Source organism: Vigna unguiculata, unplaced genomic scaffold (genome assembly GCF_004118075.2).
Source record: "Vigna unguiculata cultivar IT97K-499-35 unplaced genomic scaffold, ASM411807v1 contig_20, whole genome shotgun sequence".
NCBI classification, from domain to species: domain Eukaryota; kingdom Viridiplantae; phylum Streptophyta; class Magnoliopsida; order Fabales; family Fabaceae; genus Vigna; species Vigna unguiculata.
The window spans coordinates 818,091-835,270 of record NW_021010902.1 but is presented as its reverse complement, the minus strand read 5'-3'; the positions used below and the strand labels follow the sequence as shown (position 1 = coordinate 835,270).

At 28.0% G+C, this 17,180-nt stretch overlaps 2 pseudogenes; both read right to left on the bottom strand.

The window, feature by feature from the left end:
- Positions 1-787: 787 nt before the first annotated feature.
- On the bottom strand, positions 788-4,736 carry LOC114171318 (annotated as a pseudogene).
- A 4,546-nt stretch (positions 4,737-9,282) lies between these two features.
- On the bottom strand, positions 9,283-11,109 carry LOC114171305 (annotated as a pseudogene).
- Positions 11,110-17,180: the final 6,071 nt, after the last annotated feature.

Below are 17,180 nucleotides of genomic sequence, written 5' to 3'. Positions count from 1 at the left end.
TATACGAAGCTATTCGCCCACCCCCCACATCTTTGATAGCTTCTCCTAGAAAAAACATATAATAACTATTCCATTTGTAATTCCATCAATTCTTTTTTATCGAAAAAGAATTTAATTTCACTAATCTTCTGATACTAGCAATTAAAGATTTTTCATAAAAAAGATCTATATAACCATGATTATACGACCAATTATATATGATATTTTGAAAATGATCGCCAACATTTTTTTTAAGAAAACTTTTTTCAAATAAATTTAATAAATTCAAATTTGTAAAAAAAAGACGTAGAAATATTCCCCAAAAAGTGAAACTCAAACAAAAAGTTGCGTTTGTGAAAAATTCATAATAATTCATAAAATTGTCTGAATCTTTATGTAAAAGGTCTATAAACGAAATTAACAATTTTGATAAAATATCCAAATGTATTCCGTCTTGATTGAAAGAAATTCCTACAGCACCAACGAATAAAGTAAAGAGCGCTAATATAAGCATAGAAAATCACATAGTATTGTTAGATTCATTAGGATATAAACAAGCAATTTTTTAGTGCCAAATGGATAATAACAAAACAAGATGTTTTATATTTTAATATTTTGATTAACGCGATGTAGATATCTCTTCCGGATAAAAAAAGAAGTTATTTCATTCTTTTTGATTTTTAGTAAAACTAAGAAAAAATTTCGTTTTTTCTTTTAAGTTTTACTTGTTTCTTCCCCATAAAGATATTGAATAGAATGAACTATTTTTTTTCCATTAAAATTCAAAAAATGAACATTTAAATATCCCTCAAAAACAAGTAAATAAATTGAAACATATAAAATGCTGTTAATCCTGTTGCAGAACAAGCTATTATTGCAAAAATTGGTGAATACAACCAACTATCATTAAGAATCTCATCCTTAGACCAAAAACACCGTAAAGAGAGAGTGTACCCACTAAATAAAATTTTTTGTAATCGGTACATGTTTTGTTAAACCGCCCATAAAAACCATATTTTGACATTTAGTTGGAGAATATTCGACAAGAGCTTCCATTGAATGAATAATGGATCCAGATCCTAAAAACAACAATGCCTTTGAATAAGCATGAGTAATCAAATGAAATAAAGCACCTCGATAAGATCCCATACCCAAAGCTAACATCATATAACCCAATTGAGACATTGTAGAATAGGCTAAATTTTTCTTAATATCTTTTGAGCAATAGCTAAAGTAGCTCCTAATATTACTGTTATTATACCTATAAAAGCTATTGTGTTCATTATTTTGGGTAGCACTACGAAAAGAGGAAAAAGATGAGCCGCAAGAAAAATTCCAGCGGCTATCATAGTAGCAGTATGTATAAGGGTAGAAATTGGAGTAGGCCCCTCCACAGCATCGGGTAGCCATACATGAAGAGGAAATTGGGAAGATTTTGCAACTGAGACACAAAATAGCAAGAGGGAAAACAGAGAAAAAAAATATTCATTTCATTTTTAGAAATCATATTATTTATAATTTGAAATAAATGCTGAAATTCCACACTACCCGTTATCCAATAAAGACCTAAAATTCCCAATAATAAACCAAAATCCCCTACACGATTCGTTACAAATGCTTTTTGACAAGCATTTGTCGCAATAGGGCGGGTGAACCAAAAGCCTATTAATAAATAAGAACACATTCCTATTAATTCCCAAAAAATAAATTTGTATCAAATTCGAACTAGTAACTAATCCAACATTGAAATATTAAAAAGAGTTAAAATGAGCAAAAATCTCAAATATCCTTGATCATGAGACTATAATTATCACTATAAATAAGAACGAGAATGTCAATCGTAGTAATTAATATTGACATAATAGAAGTAAGTGAATCGATCAAGTACCCAAACTCTAAAGAAATATCATTATTTATGGTCCAAGACCATACATATTGAAAAAACGAACTATTCTTGATTTGATGAATAGACAAATCAAGCGAAAAAATCATAACTATAGTTAACAATAAGATACTAGGAAAAGCCCAAATACGATGAATATTTTTCGTTGCAGTCGGAAAAGTAGAAGTCGCACTCCTATTAACATCGGAACTGGAATGGAATAAAAGGTATGATCCATGAATATTGATGTGTATATTCCATACAATAAAGAAAAAAAATTAGGATTCTAATGAATTTGGTTTCTTAGGTTTTTCTTTTATCTTTTCTGTAAAGTAAAGGAATGATTTCAGTTAATAACAAAGAAAGATAGAATTTAATAAAATAGAATAATTGATTATTCATTATTCTGACTCTTTGGACAATATTTTTTGAACATTGGTTTAGTTCATTAAATTTAACTTAACTAATTCAGTTTTTATTACAATAAGAAATAGCGATTTGGGGAAAACTTTCTAAAAAGTATTATATTCTTATTATAAATAATAAAAAATTGGAAATTCAAATATATAAAATATATGTCTAATTAGAGATAAACTTAATTTTAATTTACCGCAAAATGTCTTTCACATAAAATTCTATAACAATAAAAAACTATACTAATTCTATGGAAGTTCCAAAAAAGCGCACGTCTATATCAAAAAAACTTAATCGAAAAACTTTATGGAAAAAGAAGGGATATTTTACAGCATTAAAAGCTTTTTCATTAGGGCAATCTATTTTTACGGGAAATTCAAAAAGCTTTTTTGTAACAAATATAAACGTTAGAATAATTTCAATTAACTGGATTCAACGACTCTTTTTTAAATACAAAAATATGAATATAAAATTTATTTAGAATATAAGATTCAGTTATGAATTTAGGATATTTACATTCTATTATGATATTACATTCTATATTTAATAGATTCTTGTAGAATTCTTTAAAATTATTTTATTGAATGTTTAGTAAACAAATATTGTGTTTTAATTGATTCTTTGAATCTCGACAATTGACTAAAATTGGGTTATTATGGTTTCGAGTAAGCCGCTATGGTGAAATTGGTAGACACGCTACTCTTAGGAAGCAGTGCTAGAGCATCTCGGTTCGAGTCCGAGTAGCAGTATCTTATCTTCTAAAAAAAAGTTCCTATAAAGAATTATTATTTCTATTCCAAGTATTTCTATTTTTCATTTTATATGGTATTTTCCACTTTAGAGCATATATTAACTCATATATCCTTTTCGGTCGTATCTATTTTAATTTCAATTCATTTGATAACCTTATTATTAGGCAATGAAATCATAGGATTATACAATTTGTTCAAAAAAAGCATCATAATAACCTTTTTCTGTATCACAGGATTGTTAGTTACTCGTTGTATTTTTTCAGACCATTTACCATTTAGTAATTTATATGAATCTTTAATATTTCTTTCATGGACTTTTTCTATCTTTATATGGTTCTTTGCTTCAAAAAACAAAAAAAAATGACTATTTCAATACAATAATAACACCAAGTATTCTTTTTACCCAAGGCTTCGCTACTTCGGGTCTTTTAACCGAAATGCATGAATCCTTAAAATTAGTGCCTGCTTTACAGTCCCATTGGTTAATGATGCACGCAAGTATGATGATATTGGGTTATACAACTCTTTATGTGGATCATTAATATCAGTGGCTATTTTAGTCATTACATTTCAAGAACTCATACAAATTATTGGTAAAAGCAAGACTTTGTTTTTTTTAATGAATCCTTTTCTTTTGCTGAAATCAAATATATGAATATGAATGATAAAAGAATATTTTACAACAAACTCCTTTTTCGTTTTATTCATCTTATAGAAATTATTATAGATATCAATTTATTCAACAATTGGATTGTTGGGGTTACCGTACTATTAATCTAGGTTTTATCTTTTAACAATAGGTAATATATCTAGAGCAGTATGGGCTAATGAGGCATGGGGATCATATTGGAATTGGGATCCAAAGGAAACTTGGGCTTTTATTACTTGGACTATTTTCACAATTTATTTACATACTAGAAAAAATAAAAAAATTGGAATATAGAAATTCTTCAATAGTGGCCTCCATGGGCTTTCTTATAATTTGGATATGTTATTTAGGGATAAATCTTTTAGGAATAGGACTACATAGTTATCGTTCATTTACACCTAATTAATTCAAAAAATTCACAAATATTGGAAACATTCTATAGAATAAGAAAAAAACTCCCAATAAAATGATTAAGACCCCATTGAATCAAGTAATGTAATATTGATTCAAGGGGTTCTCACAAACAACAAAAATATTCAATTAGAATTCAATTTCATTTTTATGTAATTAAGAAAATACAAAAAGAAATCCATTTTTTTATTGTGCATCGGATTGATTTCTATTTTTTCTTTTTCATTTATTCCCAAAAACTATCTATAAAAAAAGAGAGAGAATAGCTTCAACCTTGTCAGCCGAAAATGAAAAAATAAAATCTGGATAAATGCCAATACTTATCACGGGTATAAGGATAGAAATTGAAATAAATAATTCTCGTGGCCCCGAATCAAAAAATAAGAATTTTGTTTATTAAAAAGCTTGTATCCATAAAACATTTGACGTAAGATAGATAATAAATAATAAGAGTTAATATCATTCCAATTGCAGTTACAAAAGTTATGAGTATTTTTGTGATGAAAAGATATTTTTGATTGGTAATTATTCCCAATAATACATTAAATTCTGCAACAAAACCGCTCATGCCTGGTAATGCAAGAGAAGCCATCGATAAGGTAGTGAAAATCGTGAACATTTTTGGCATTGGGATAGCCATTCCACCCATTTCGTCGAGATAAAGAAGACGTAGTCTATCATAACTAGTTCCTGCCAAGAAAAAAAGGGCAGCACCAATAAATCCGTGAGAGATTATTTGTAAAATAGCCCTAATCAGCCTTGTCTCGCTTATAGAACCAATTCCTAAAATTAAGAAACCCATATGAGAGACCGAGGAATAAGCTATTCTTTTTTTTACATTGCGTTGACCAAGAGATGGAACCTAATAACATTAACCAGGGACAAAATATAGAATGAGCGTGAGATAATAATTCCATATTAATTCGAACCAACCCATATGCTCCCATTTTTAATAATATTCCGGCTAAAAGCATACAAGTGTGTAATGCGCCTCTCCATGGGTATCAAGTAAACATGTATGTAAGGGTATTGGTGATTTGAGAGCAAAAGCAATAAGAAATCCCATATAGAAGATTATTTCCAGTGCCATGGGATATGATTGATTACTTAATGATTCAAAATTTAATGTTGGTTCATTAGAACTATAGAAACCCATACCCAGAATTCCCAGTAATAAAAAAATAGAACTTCCCCAGTGTACAAAATAAACTTTGTAGCTGAATACAAACGTTTTTTTCCACCCCACATAGATAAAAGTAGATAAACGAGAATTAATTCTAATTCCCACATGATGAAAAAAAGTTAAATGTCTTGAGAAGAAAAATGTTCCTAGTTGACCACTATACATTGCTAACATTAGAAAATAGAATAATTTAGATTCTCGAGTAATCGGTTGAGCTGATAACGTAGCTAACGTAGTGATAAATCCCGTTAATAAAAGGGGTCCTAGAGAGAGTCCATCTATTCCGAATCTCCAGTAAAAATCAAAAAAATGGATCCATTTATAATTTCTGTCAATTGGATTAGTGGATCATCTAATTCGAAATGATAACAAAATACATAGGTTATTAGAAGAAGATCTATAAACATGTACAATAAGTATACCATTTAATTGTCTTATTTCCTTTGTGGGGAAATAAGACAATTAAAGAACCTCCGACTATTGGCAAAACTATAACTGTTGTAACCAAGGAAAATAATTCATGATAAAAATAAGATATACTTAGACTACAAAAACCCGGGCTCAAAATAAAAAATATTTTGAGCCCGGGTTTTTGCCAGTAAAAAAAGTACTTGTATGCGGTTCTTTTTGAAACGTATCAATAAGCTAGACCCATGCTTCGAGTTGTTTCATGCCATAAATAAACTCTAACACTTAAGAAATCTGTCGGACAGGCGGATTCACACCTCTTACAACCAACACAGTCCTCTATTCTTGGGGCAGAAGCATTTGTTTAGCTTTACATCCGTCCCAAGGTTCATTTCTAATACATCTGTTGGGCAGGCTCGTACACATTGAGTACATCCTATACATGTATCATAAATCTTTACTGAATGTGACATTGGAACATAATCCTTGAACACAAAAAATTAAACATTTTCAATCTAGTAAATTGGTAAACAATTATATATATATATATATATATATATATATATATATATATTAATATCTGATTGGGTCTTGTCGTCCAAATAATTTCGTGCCATGATGTCTCTAGAATAATAGTTATTTGTGAAAGAAAGATACTGGTACAAACCATCAAAGTAATTCCATCCCCAACGGTCCAAACATGATAATTTTGGTAATAGTCCGAACCATTCATAAACATCACAACAAATATTATTAAAACATTTATAGCGCCCACGTAAATAAGTAGCGGTGAGGCAGCTACGAAATGGGAGTTTGATAAAATATAGAATAAAGATACACAAACAAGAACTAGTCCCAATGAAAAAGCAAAAAAAATCGATTCGTAAACAATACTACTCCTACACTTCCTAATATGAGACCTGATCCAAGAAAGATTAAAATAAAATCATGTAGCGATTCGGACAAATCCATTATATGTAAAATAAAAGATAAATAGAAATTTCATGACCTTATTGTATGACCAGGAAAAAAACTTGTTAAATACGAAAATTATCTGTGCATAGAAATTCACAAATCCTAAGATAAGATATGTGAATTGTTATTAGGTACAATTGTTATAGAATCAATGTAATTTCATTCTTTTCTTTATGCCAAAGAGTCATTTCAAAAAAATAGAATATCTTTTTTTTTATTCTATATATAGAGAAATTCAATTATTTTTGTGAAGAATTTTGAAATCATTTTATTTGAATTGTTCGAATTGTATAATCATCAATTACTGATACTGGTAAACGACCCAAAGCAATTAGATTATAATTCAATTCGTGGTGATCATAAGTTGAAAGTTCATATTCTTCGGTCATTGATAAAAAATTTGTTGGACAATACTCAATACAATTACCACAAAATATACAGATTCCAAAATCAATATTGTAATTAAGCAACCGTTTTTTTTGAATATCAGTTTCTAGTTTCCAATCAACAATGGGTAGATCTATAGGACAGACACGAACACATACTTCACAAGCAATGCATTTATCAAATTCAAAATGTATTCGATCGCGAAAACGTTTTGATGAGATTATTTTTTCATAAGGATATTGAATAGTTGCAGGTAACCTATTTGCGTGAGATAAGGTAATCATGAGACCTTGACCAATCTATCTAGCACCTCGTATTATTTGTTCACTATAATTTATGAATTCAGTTACCATAAGGAACATATCGTGAATAGCTCTGAATATTTTTCTTCTTTCTTTGTTTAAACAAGTTCTGAATTTTGAATATAGAAGGTCCACATTTTTTTTACGGTGAAAACAGTTGAGACGACTTTGTTAATAATAGATTACCAAGAGAAATGGGTAATAGAAACTTCCACCCAAGATTTAATAATTGATCTATTCGTAGCTAGGCAAAGTCCATCTTGTTGTGATAGAAACGAATATGAATAAATAAGTTTTAACTACTGTAATATAGATACCAATTATCGTTACAAAAATTCTGTATGTTTTATTTATTTGAAAAAAATTAGAAACGAAGATGTACGGAATAAGAAATTTAAACCACCAAAATAAAGAATTGTTACAAATAAGGAAGAAACGAATAGGTTTAAATAGGAAGCAACATAAAATAAACCAAATTTTATACCGAATATTCGGTTTGATAACCCGCTATTAGTTCTTCTTCCGCTTTGGTAAATCAAAAGGTAATCTTTCACATTCTGCTAGGGAAGAGATTAGAAAAACGAGGAAACCCATAGGTTGCCGCCATAAATTCCATCCCCAAAAACCATATTTGGATTGTGCATCAACTATATCAATTGTACTTAAACTGTTAGATAATCCTAGTCGGTGATGACATTATTGTTACCATCTCTATTACAGAACCGTACATGAGATTTTCATCTCATACGGATCCTTTAAAGCCTTAAAAAAATATAAGAACCCGGTCGATTATTTCTCCCTTGATATATCCCTAAGATAGATAAGATTCTATTTTCTCGGACGGTTCTGAATTAGACCCATTGAATTCGTCTGTTCTAAAAAAAAATTTAAATGAATACACACTTATTTAAAATATAAAAACATTTGCACATTTATTGAATTTCTTTAGATAAATAAAAAAATACAATAGGTACTTCTGAATTGATCTTATCCTTTAAAAAATTCAAAATTAAATTTGTTGAGTAATAACTTAAGTTCATTTTTGCATAAAATACTCTTTTAAATTATCAAGAACTCCCACATCATTTTCGATTCCGAAAAATAATTAGATGTTCTTTTTTTAAATTATGATTATCTCCAAAAATATGGAGTATATAAGACAAAAAAGAAAAAGGAGATCACTTTTACCTTTTATCTTATTCCTTTTTGTGTAAGCAAAAGGGGACTTCAAAAAATTAAAGGATTATTTTGTTCCTGATAGTTATTTATTCAATCAATGGATGGAAGTATACTCTAGACGGAATTGGGGGGAGTACTGCCTTATTTTTTCTACCAACTTCAAGTCCCCTTTAGTATTCTTTTTATATTATACGTAAATTGGATAATTTAAAACAAAAATATACATTACTAATCTTTTGTGTATTTTGGTGTTTCTAGCCATCCATTAATTTTTTTTATTATATTAATCCCTTTTTTTAATTTTGTTAATATATGTATGCTAATTCATACAAATGATATTGAAAATTTGAAAAAGGTTGGTCTTTTGCGTCCGCTTCAAGACAAGATTACTAATCAACAAATCTTGGGAAAAACAACCACTTTATACATAGAATATAATATATAGAATCTAATTCTAGAATTTCATTGATTTTTTCACCTTATTCTTATACATAGAAAATTAGACTCAATATTTTTACCGCAATTTGAAATCATCATACTTTCTCTATAAGTAATAGAGTCTTCTATAAATTATATTCAAAAAAAGCTATTTTATTGCACTCATATAACTATCTGATTCAATTATTCAATCCAAATGCGAAAAGAATATATATATATATATATATATATATATATATATATATATATATTCTTTATAGATTCTTTTTGTACTTTAAATATAAGGAGAGGCTTATAAGAAATAGTATCAAAAAATTTATGTCTCACCGAAGCACACATAGAGATATCGATAACACACATAGAGTTAATGGTATTTCATAACTAATTGATTGAGCAGCTGCTTGTAGACCACCCAAAAAGGAATATTTATTATTTGACCCATATCCTAACAGAAGAAGTCCAATGGGGGCAATACTCGAAATAGCAATCCATAAAAAAACACCAATATTCATATCAGATTAAACAAAGTCATAGCCAAAAGGAATTACTGAATAGCTTATTATAATGGATATGACTGAGATAGATGGGCCGAAACTAAATAAACGAATATCTCCTCTAGATGGAATAAGATTCTCTTTAAAAAGTAATTTTGTTTCGTCTGCTAGAGCTTGAAGAACTCCAAAAGGACCGGTGTATTCAGGTCTAATACGCTGTTGTATCCCTGCAAATATTTCTCTTTCTAACCATACAATTGCTAGTACACTATAGTAATTCCTAATATCAAAATAAAAATAGGTATAAATACCCAAAGAATTCTATATATCTCTTTTAAAAATTGCAATCTGAAAAAAAATGTATATCTTGTATTTCTGTTAAATCAATTATCATTTCAACGATCAACTTCTCCCATAATAATATCTATGCTACCTAGTATTGTCATAATATCGGCCAATTTCATTCTTTTAACTAATTGAGGAAGAATTTGCAAATTTATAAAACCGAGCGAGTGAATTTTCCATCTCCAAGGAAAACCATTTTGATCCCCTATTAGAAAAATCCCTAATTCTCCCTTGGGGGCTTCAACTCTTACATAAAGTTATTGTTTTGCCAATTCAAAACTCGGAGACGATTTTTTACTAGTAAATTGATACTCAAACTCATTCCATTCTGGCTCTTTTTCTCTACCAAAGCAGCGGATTTCTAAATTTTCATATGGATCGCCGAGAAGTCCTTCCAAAGCCTGTTGAATAATTTTTATGGATTCTATCATTTCACCAATTTAAACTAAATAACAGCTAATGAATCTCTTTCTTTTTGCCATTGAACTTCCTAATGAAATTCTTCGTAACATTCATAATTATCCACTTTACGTAGATCCCATTGTATTCTGGAAGCCCGAAGCATCGGTCCTGATAAACCCCAATTAATAACTTCTTTTACATCAACAACACCAACGCCCTCAACCCATTCTAAAAGAATAGGACTTCGCGTAATAAGTTTTTGATATTCAGCAATACTTGTTAAAAAATAATCGCAGAAATCATAACACTTATCTATCCAACCATAAGGTAGATCAGTCGCTACCCCTCCGATACGAAAAAAATTATGATATTTCTCATACTTGTGGCAGCTTCAAATAGATCATATATTAATCTCTTTCTCTGAAAATATAGAAAAAAGGTTTTGTGCACCAATATCTACCATAAAAGGTCCTAGCCATAGTACGTGAGAAGCTATACGACTTAACTCCAACATTATTACTCGGATATAGCTGGCTCTTTTAGGTACTTGAATATTTCCCAACTGTTCTGGTTCATTTACAGTTATTGCTTCTGTGAACATTGTAGCTAAATAGTCCCAATGTGTTACATAAGGCAAATATTGTATAATTGTTCGGTTTTCCGCTATTTTTTCCATTCCTCTGTGTAAATAACCCAATATCGGTTCACAATCAATAACATCTTCACCATCTAGAGTAACAATAAGTCTAAGAACATCGTGCATTGATGGGTGGTGAGGCCTCATTTGACTATCATGAAGTCCTTTCTTTTCGTTGAGATATTCATAGGTTTTTGCTCGATTTATTCTTTTATGAATCGCTTAAAAAAAAGTTCATCCAAATTCAAGATCTAATAAATCGAATAATTGAAAATTACTCTTCATTTTAACGAATTTGTGACTGCCGAATATTAAACTGATTGATTAATTTTTTATACCGTATTCCATCTTTCTTTCACAAATAAGACAATAATCTTTGCCATTTTCCCAAAATTTTACGTAAACCTGTTTGGGATGAGTAGTCTTTCGGTGCAATTCAAAATGTGAAGTAAGTCTTCGTATTCTATTGGTAAATTTGAATATTTGAAATTCAACCAATCCCGGTTTTTTTCCTTTTTTTTTCTTGTGAAATAACAGGTATAAATGACTTTTTTACCATAAAAAATAAGTTTTTCCTTCTCCTCGATTTTTATAGATATTTTTATTGATCAGTAATTAGAATGACACTCATTTTTAATTTTTTGATAGAAATCCGAAATCTAAATTTTTTTATAACTGAAATCAATCCAATTTAAATAGAGAATTTAAATAGATATAGTATAAAGGAGACTAGTTTGATATATAAAAAATAATTGTATACATTACATTAGATAAAAAAGATAATTTTGTTAATGCTTTTTTTTAATGTATACATCATTAAATTAAAATCAATGTCATACCAAAATATGTGTATTTTCTTAACCTATGTATCTATCTATAGATAGATACATATGCTAAATAGAAGACAAAATTAGATTAACGAATTTTCACACGCGGATACATATGTATCCTTACTATACTGAAACGGCTTCCATTATGGGTATTAAACCAATAACGATTTATACAAGCTAAATCTTCTAATCGATATTTTGGCCAAAGAAAAATTTTGAAATTCATTAGTTTTTTTTTCCTTTTCTCATTTCTTTTTTTAGTCAAAACTTTAAAACAATTTTGGACTTTATTTTCATTATAAAATATTGTGTTTCTATGCATACTATTTATATTATTTGGATCTAAACAAATTCTAATTCTCAACTCTCTACGACGTCTAGCAGATAAAATGTTTTCAGGAACAAGTAAATTAAAATTCTCGTTTTCTTTGTTTTCTATTATCTTTTGATCTTTTGTTCTTGTAATGTATTTATCAAAAAATTTCTTATTAACATGAATTTTTTCTGAGTATTTTTTATAAATTTTGCGTTTATTCTTATGAATTAATGAAGGACCCATCGTTTTATACTTAAAAAATTGTTTATTATTTTTTCTAGACAGGCAAACTGGTTCGATAACAAATAGTTCTTTTTTCCTAAATTTATTATTTTTCTTTTTCCTTAAGCCTGAAAGAGTTAAATTCATCTATTTTTGAATCATCATAATATCTAGACCTAGTTCTCCTCTTTGCATAGAGGCTATAGTAATTTTTCTTAAATTTGTCAATCTAATAAGGAGACAATATACTTTTACATTGTTAAATATGTTTTTACCTAAGAAATTTTTCCAGTTTAAATGGAAATTCAAAAAATTTCTTACTAAGAATTGAAGTTCTGCCTCCAGATTATTCTTGGGTTTTTTTTTTCGATGTTCTAAAAACATCTATTTTTTTTCTTTCTAGTAATATTATTTTCACTAACATTTTTATTTCCTTTAGAATGTAAAAAAAGAGAATGTAAATAAAGTAATTTTATTGGTATAATTTGCGAGTTACCCCTAAATGTATTATAAAATATCACAAATTTGGAAAAGAACCAAAATTCCGGATTGCATATGGAACGATTTAGTATTTTTCTATTGATTCTCGTCCAATCAAAATATTTTCTATCCGGATTTATAATAATAGTATCTTCTGCTATATAATTCTTGATAAAAAATATTACTTATTCTATCAAATAAGTCTTTTTTATAAGTATTGTAATTAGAAGAAATCATTGTGTTTCTATTTGATTGAAATAGGGATCTATATCGATAAATATATGGGTCTTTCTTATTTGCATAATTCATAAAATTATAGGATAAAAGATTGTATTTATATTGTTTTCTATTTTTTTTAATGTGATTCCTTGTTGTTCTTGGTAAAGAATTAATGGGCTTTTTCCATATGAATCCCATTTGGTTAAATTTTTATTTTGAGTTACACCACATTTAGTGATTCTATTTCTCCATTTTTGTGATACTAATTTTGACTAGCTACTGTTAGATAAGTTATATTGATAATAATTATTCTTTAACCAATTTGTTCATTGATTTAGTTCAGAATTGAGCAGGTTATTTTGTTTTCTTTTAGAATAAACTATTCCTTGTGCTCAAAAAAAAGAATCCTTTATTTCATTTTTCATATTTGTTTTTTATTAGATTGAAAAAGAAGTCTTAACTTATATATGTTTATGTTAATAATTCGGGTTTGTAACAAATTTAAAAATACATATGGTTGTGACAAAAAGGAGACATCAAAATAATTATGTGAATTTGCATTCTTATTATTAAAATATTTGTGTAATTTTAAAAGAAAGGGAATTATAATTTGATTTGTTTTATAACTTCTTTCTGTATTTGGTTCATTATCATAAAGCCATTTATTTAAAAAAAATTTGTTGATTCAAGAAAAAGTTGTAGCTGGATTTTCGAAATACAAATGATATATAGAAAGATATCTATGTATATTTTTTTCATCAAAAATTGCAAAAAAGAATGTGATATTTTAGTTAAGCTAATATTTCTTCTTTGGAATATCTGCAAATTTTTTTTTTCGAATTCTATCCTTTTACTATCATAAATTTTTTTCTTCAAATGAATATTTGTCTCGGGAATTCTAAGTCCTCTTCTCTTTTCTTCTTTTTTCATTTTTTCTATTTTTTAATAACTACTTTTTTTAGTATTGAGATCCTTTATAGATTTTTTTTCAATGAAAAATTTTTCGACTTTATCGATTGAATTGAAATGGTTGCTTCAGAAATCATTGAATTATTCTTCCAAATTATTGAATATTTTTTGTTTTCGCTCAATTCATCGAGTTTTGGGGGTTTCCTTTTAATAAAAAATATTTTAAATTTAAAAATTCTTGTTTTTTTTTCGTGAGGAATCCTATACTTTTCTAATAATTTCAAGAATACTTTGGATGATCCCTTTTGCTTTTTCTATTACAATATTGAGAAATAGTTTTAATTTTTCACTTAAAACTTTTAGAATTAAAAAAGTGAAAATTTCAAATTTTTTCTTTTTTTTAGTTCTTTTAAAATGGGGTCAAAAAAGGAAAGTGGATTTTTCGGGGAACTAGAAAAAGGCAATTCGACTTCCATCCCCCAAACTGTTAAAAAACAAAAGTTATTTTTTTTCTTTGATTTTTTTTTTTGTTTTCATTGCATTGTATTTTAGATTTATACCAAGGTTTTAGACGAAAAGGAAATAATATTTTTATCTGAATCCCATCTGTTAGCCATTTTTGCGAAAACTCTCTTTCGGATAATTGAACGCCGTTATACGTGCATTTAATATATATTTCTCTCTTCCAATCCATATAATCTTCAGACCATTCTGGAATTTGAAAAAATTGTATACGGATTGTATTTTTAATTATTATAAATGAATGTAATAGAATATATTTCCTAATAAAGCATTGGGTTATTAATAAAACACCTTTTATTACTTGAGCAAATATAATGCTATCCCAGGCTTCTGCTATTTCTATACGTTTTCTTTCTGCATTTTCCTTTTTTGCTTCCTCCTCTTTTTTTTTGGACTTTTTTTTTTGTTTTTTCCTCTATAGAACCTAAAATTTGAAATTCTGTCTTTTTACGAATCCAAATATTTAACATAAAAAATCTTTTCATTGATTTTAAACTATGAAAAGAAAAGAATATTGATTTTTCAATTTTATCCAAAAAAAGCGGCGAATGCACCCTTTTTTGAAAAAAATTCCAAGTAACTGTTTTCCGTCTTTGAGCACAGATAGATCCTTTGATTATATCTCTCCGAAAATCCGATTGTTGGGAATAACGTCTTAAAGCCAATTTGGTTTTTTGTTCAGTATTTTCAGTATCGCCACGATCACGATAAGTCTTGTATTTTTTAAAAAATTTATCTTTATTAGTCAAAATGATTACACGTTTGCCTTTTCTAGAACGAATTTGTGAATTATCTGCTTCAATTTTTCCACCTAATTGTTCTAATTCGTCCATCAATTTGTATGACCACCGAGGTACTTTTTTACAGATTTCGTTTCTTTTAATAAACGTACTGTTCTTTCGATTTACTTTTCTTTTTTCGTTCAAATCAGTTGTAATTGCATCAAATAATATTTGGATTATTTGTTTTTTTTTCTGCGTCATAATTATAATTCATTTTTACTTGTTCAGGTTCTGTAAATAAATAAGGTACGTGTGAATTTAAGCTTGATAGTAATGAAAATTGACTGATTAGATTAAAAAGAAATGTAGTTACTAATAATTTTTTATCAAATGTTTTTCTATTTTCCTCTAATTTTGGAGAATTACTATTATTCTTTTTAGAAATCTTATTATAAAGAAAGATATCTTGAATTTTTTTTATAAAAATGTTATTTTTTTTTGTAAGTATTTTCATGTTGTATTGAGGTTGAAAAACTGTTTTTTATTTGTCCACGGAAGGGTCCATTTAACAAAGGATCTTTTCTTTTAGTTAAATATTTTTTTTGAGTTTCATCATCACAAAATCGAATTCTATTTTCGAATATATCGAGAGAAATCAATTTCTTATCTATCAGTTTTGTGCGATTTATAAATTCATTGCTCAATTTGTTTATTTTTTCTTCATTCCTATAGTACGAATCATTATACAAATCATCAGAGGAAATTTTCTTCTTTGTGAAGAAATCTATTTTTGTTTCCATCAGTTTTTCAAAACTTGATAAATTTTGTGGATACATAAAAGATATTTTTTCTCTTCCATCACGTTGATATGTATGAAAAAAATATCTGAAATTTCATTTTTTACCATGTTTTCAAATTCATTATTTTTTATATATCGAAAGGGACGCTTCCATCGTTTATAATTGAAAAGAATATTTATAAGAGGTTTTTGTAAGATATCTTGATCTTTTTTATTCCTATTTTAGAAATTTCATTGCTTTGTTTACTTTCTAATACTAATAGTTTTTTATTAAAAAAGGGGAGAGGTGTTCTTCCTAAATAATATAAACAGGTAACAAATAAGAAAATAACAAAGATTTTAAACATAATGTCTTTTTTTCTGACAGAATGTCTTTTTTTTATTGAATACGGACATTAGATTTAATCCAATTATTTTGTTGTATGTAGATTAATAAAAATTCAATCCATTTTATAAAAAAAGTATGACCTATTATCCAACCAATAAAACTACTTGTTCAAAATAGCAATTTATTGTTACATCGAAACAAATAAATATTGATGAATCTCATGAATATTGAACTCCGTAAGAAATAGGGATTTAAAAATTGAAAAAGAAGATTCTGAAAGAATCTTCTTTGAATACTAAAATTACGTATTGAATTTGGATTCTTGTATCCATAATTCAAAAAGTTTTTTTGACTATTGCCGAAGAACTAAAATAAAAAGATAGGGTATAACTATGACAGTTATTGTATGGGGTCTAGTCAATGCTAAATGCAAAGGCGCATAATAGATAAACATGAACATTATGAGTTGTCCCATAATAAACCCAGTTATTGCTTCTATTTTCTTCTCGGTTCCTTCTTCCACAAGTCTAGCTCGAAGAAGGAAGAGATAAGAGGGCCCTATGGAAAATGTAGTCATAAATCCATAATAGAGTCCGACCACAACTATCGAATTCATTATCTTCATGCATAAGGATACTAGATTCTCAAGTATAAAAGATTGAAAAATCATCTCAAACCTCTCTTTTTCTTTTCTATTGTAATTTTTGGATTATTATATAACAATTTTTCAATTTTCGATTTTGCATAATTTTCCATTCATAGAAATAGATAGACTAGAAATAGAAATGACATCTCTTATCTCCATAAAACCAAAGATAGGGATATTAAATGAATGGAATTAGTTTATGGATGTAATATAATGAAATAGAGCCAGTTTGAGGTTCCCTATGAAATGAGGCATGGAAGGGAGCCGCTGTGAAGAAATTTGACGAGTTACGAAGGAAACTTCGAGTTCCTATTGGTCATGGGTTGAGAACGGGAATTGAACTCTATGAG